Raw genomic sequence first — 5111 nt, 5'->3', positions numbered from 1 at the left:
TATTGTATTTGCTCCTATTTTTTGTAATTTGCATCTTTGTTATTAATTACAGTTCTAACAAAGCCTTGCTTTAAATAACAAAGATTTAAAAAACAAAAATAACTATATTGAGATATATTGTTATTGTGAAATAAAATTAAAAGAAGTTAGTACATACGCTTATGACCGTTAAAATGTCCTCCATAATTTCCAGTCTGAGACTGCTGGCCTGGTGCCAGGTTTAGGTCAGCAGTCTCAGACCGGAAGTTGTTTCTGGATTGACGCTGTTGTCCTGAAACATTTGATTCTGTCACGTATGGTTCTGCAGAACCAACTTCCGGTCTGAAATGGCTGGCCTGCAGAGCATCCAAATCCTTTACTTGAGAACGGCGAGCGGCAAGAATTGCTTAAATTTCCAAATACCTGCAGTCCTCAGACACTCTACCAAAAGAAAAAGTGTGAACCTCTGCCTAGAACCTGATGTGGTGCTTTTTTTATAAATATGAACATAGGCTTGCATTTTAACGTACACGCACTGGTTCGCGCAAGTTCAAATCGCAAGTTTTATAGTCAAGTCAAGTCACCTTCATTTAATGTATAGCGCTTTTAACAATATGAACTGTTTCAAAGCAGCGTGGCAGTGATAATAGGAAATAAAGTAACAGAGATTGTTTTGGCTTTACAGCAGCTCTAGAATAAAGTTATTGTCCAGCTAAAGTTAATTTTGATTGATTCTGTCTCAACGATCATTAGTTGTTAACTTAGGGGCCGTTAACACAACACCGTTCTAACAGAAAACCTTTCATGTGATCTGGCCGCTCCTTTGCATAAAACAGTGCTTGGTGGCTCTGAGAAGTTTTTATCGCTTCCGCGTAGCCATGTGAATCGGAATTATCCCGACAACGTTTTATCAGTACAGAAATACTTTATCAGAAGGAGGCCTTCACAAGCGAGAGACTAGTTGACACTTCAGGACTGCGTTGTCGTCATGTCCAGGTGCAGGTCCTTCATCAGATCCGGATACGGCCTGGATCCGACGGAGAGCAGTAAACCTCGGGATAAACAGAGAGACTAATATTAGCATAGACGCTAATATTTAAGGGAAGTGTTCACGGTTCCGGCTGATCTAAACTATGCAGCCTAACATTGAATTATAGAAGTCTATAATGTGTTATGTGTATGCTAAGCCAAAGAGATGAGTTTTTAGTGTAGATTTGAACTGACAGACTGTCTGCTTCCTGTCTGTTAGGAAGATTGTTCCAAAGTTTTGGTGCTAAATAGGAGAAGGATCTACTACCAGCAGTCAATTTAGATATTCTAGGAATTATCAACTGGCCAGAATTTTGAGATCGCAATAGACGTGAAGGACTTTAATGCGTTAAGAGCTCGCTTAAGTACTGGGGAGCTAAAGCATTTAGTGCTTTGTAAGTAATCAGCAATATTTAAAAATTGATACGATGTTTAATAGGTAGCCAATGCAGTGTTGACAGAACCGGGCTAATATGGTCATATTTCCTGGTTCTGGTAAGAACTCTGGCGGCTGCATTTTGGACCAGCTGTACAATAGTTTATGTATTAAACGTGCAGGGCAACCACCCAGTAGAGCATTATAATAATCTAGCCTTGATGTCATGAACGCATTAACCAATTATTCTACATTTTTCATGGAGAGAATATGACGTAATTTAGATATATTTTTTAGATGAAAAAATGCAGTTATATAGATACTAGAATTTCAAATGAAAGATTGGTATCAAAGAGCACACCTAGGTTCCTAACCGACAATGAGGACTCGACAGAGCAGCCATCAAGTGTTAGACACTATTCTAGGTTATTACGTGAGGACTTTTTTGTCCAATAATTAGAATCTCTGTTTTCCCAGAATTAAGTAGTAGGAAATTACTAATCATCCAGTTTTTTATATCAGTTATGCATTCCGTTAGTTTTGTGGATTGATAAGTTTCGTCAGGGCGTGAAGAAATATAGAGCTGAGTATCATCAGCATAACAGTGAAAACTAATGCCATGCTTCCGAATGATATCTCCTAAGGGTAGCATGTACAGAGTGAACAGCAACGGTCCTAGTACGTAGCTTGTGGTACACCATACTGAACTTTTGACCCATAACACATCTCTTCATTTACTGCTACAAACTGATAACAGTCAGATAAGTATGATTTAAACCATGATAGTGCAATTCCACTAATGCCAACATAATTTTTGAGTCTATTTAAAAGAATGTTTTGGTTGATAGTGTCAAATGCAGCACTAAGATCGAGTAGCACTAATAGAGAGATACAACCACGATTGGATGATAAGAGCAAATAATTTGTGACTCTAATAAGAGCTGTTTCAGTACTGTGATACGGTCTAAATCCTGATTGCAAATTCTCACAGATACCATTTCTTCCTAAAAAAAAATTAAATTAGTTGTGAAGATACTGCCTTATCGGGTATTTTTGACAGAAAAGGTAGATTCGAGATCGGCTGTAATTGACTAATTCTGTAGGACCAAGTTGCGTTTTTTTAACAAGCGGTTTAATCAGCCAGTTTAAACGTTTTTGGTACGTATCCTAATGAAAAAGAAGAATTAATGATATTAAGAAGAGGATCTATGACCTCTGGAAGCATCTCTTTCAATAGTTTAGTCGGTATAGGGTCTAACATGCATGTTGTCGATTTTGATGATTTAATGAATTTATAAAATTCTCCCTCTCCTATAGCAATGAATGAATTGAATTTTTCGTCAGTGTCATTACTGGTGTGCTGCTTGGAAATATCTGGGCTTGAAGCTTTATTTTTTCGTTAGTTAGTTCGTTAGCCACTGTTTCAAATAAATACCTAGGATTTTGTTTATTTTCTTCTAATAGGGTGGAAAAATAAGCAGATCTAGCAGTTTTTAAGGCCTCTTTGTATGCAGTCATGCTCTCTTTCCATGAAATGCAGAATACAAAACTGAATAGTTTTGTTTTCTTCCAGTTTCACTCCATTTTTCTGGCTGCTCTCTTAAGGGCCTGAGTGTGCTCGTTTGTACCATGGCGTTGGAATATTTTCTTTAATCTTCTTTAAGCGCAAAGGAGCAACTGTGTCTAAAGTGCTGGAAAAGAGAGTTAAAAGTTTCTGTCGCAATATCGAGTTCTTCTAAGCTATCTGGGATGCTGAGATGATGAAACTGATCAGGAAGATGATTTATAAAGCAATCTTTAGTGGCAGAAGTGATAGGTCTAACATATTTGTAACACGGAGTCGGCTTTGCAGCCTTGGCTAAATGAAGCTTACACAAGACTAGATAGTGATCTGAGATGTCATTTTACTGCTGCAGAATTTCAACAGCATCAACATTGATTCCATGTGATAATATTAAATCTACAGAATGATTACGACAATGAGTAGGTCCTGACACGTGCTGTCTAACTCCAATAGAGTTAAGAATGTCTTTAAATGCTAATCCCAATGCATCTTTTTCGTCATCTACATGTATATTAAAATCACCAACAATTAGGACTTTATCTGTAGCCAGTACTAACTCTGATAGAAAGTCAGCAAATTATTTGATAAAGTCTGTATGGTGCCCTGGTGGCCTGTATACTATCTGTGTCTAAAGTGCTGGAAAAGAGAGTTAAAAGTTTCTGTCGCAATATAGAGTTCTTCTAAGCTATCTGGGATGCTGAGATGATGAAACTGATCAGGAAGATGATTTATAAAGCAATCTTTAGTGGCAGAAGTGATAGGTCTAACATATTTGTAACACGGAGTCGGCTTTGCAGCCTTGGCTAAATGAAGTTTACACAAGACTAGATAGTTATCTGAGATGTCATTTTACTGCTGCAGAATTTCAACAGCATCAACATTGATTCCATGTGATAATATTAAATCTATAGAATGAGTACGACAATGAGTAGGTCCTGACACGTGCTGTCTAACTCCAATAGAGTTAAGAATATCTTTAAATGCTAATCCCAATGCATCTTTTTCGTTATCTACATGTATATTAAAATCACCAACAATTAGGACTTTATCTGTAGCCAGTACTAACTCTGATAGAAAGTCAGCAAATTATTTGATAAAGTCTGTATGGTGCCCTGGTGGCCTGTATACTATCTGTGTCTAAAGTGCTGGAAAAGAGAGTTAAAAGCTTCTGTCCCAATATAGAGTTCTTCTAAGCTATCTGGGATGCTGAGATGATGAAACTGATCGGGAAGATGATTTATAAAGCAATCTTTAGTGGCAGAAGTGATAGGTCTAACATATTTGTAACACGGAGTCGGCTTTGCAGCCTTGGCTAAATGAAGTTTACACAAGACTAGATAGTGATCTGAGATGTCATTTTACTGCTGCAGAATTTCAACAGCATCAACATTGATTCCATGTGATAATATTAAATCTAGAGAATGATTACAACAATGAGTAGGTCCTGACACGTGCTGTCTAACTCCAATAGAGTTAAGAATGTCTTTAAATGCTAAACCCAATGCATCTTTTTCGTTATCTACATGTATATTAAAATCACCAACAATTAGGACTTTATCTGTAGCCAGTACTAACTCTGATAGAAAGTCAGCAAATTATTTGATAAAGTCTGTATGGTGCCCTGGTGGCCTGTATACAGTAGCCAGCACAAATCTCAAATGTGTATTATCATTTACACTAGACATTGTTACATACCAACACTAACCCTAACGAATTATATTTGAAACTAGACTTCTTAGTAATTCTGAAAATATTATTATAAATTACAGCAACACCTCCCCCTTTGCCTTTCATACGAGGTTCATATTTATAACCGTAATCTTGGGGGGTGGACTCATTTAAAGTAATGTAATTGTTTGGTTTTAGCAAGGTTTCTGTCAAACACAGCACATCTAGGTTATAGTCTGTGATCATATCATTAACGATAAGTGCTTTGAAGTGAGGAATCGAATATTCAGCAACCTGAGCTTTATAATTTGTTCATTTGTATTATTTCTGTTTTTTATTTGTTGAACATCAATACAATTTTTACCCTTAGATGGGTTTAGAAGTTTTTTGTATTTCCTAATTCGGATAACAGACACAGTCTCTATGTGATGATATCTAGGTGAAAGAGTCTCTATGTGATGGGATTTATCTGACCTCAGTGACGTTAGACAGCTA

Source organism: Siphateles boraxobius, unplaced genomic scaffold (assembly GCF_051911475.1).
Source record: "Siphateles boraxobius isolate OS27281-9 unplaced genomic scaffold, OSU_SipBor_1 46, whole genome shotgun sequence".
NCBI classification, from domain to species: domain Eukaryota; kingdom Metazoa; phylum Chordata; class Actinopteri; order Cypriniformes; family Leuciscidae; genus Siphateles; species Siphateles boraxobius.
The sequence above is the reverse complement of the archived record's forward strand: the minus strand, read 5'-3'. Positions refer to the sequence as shown.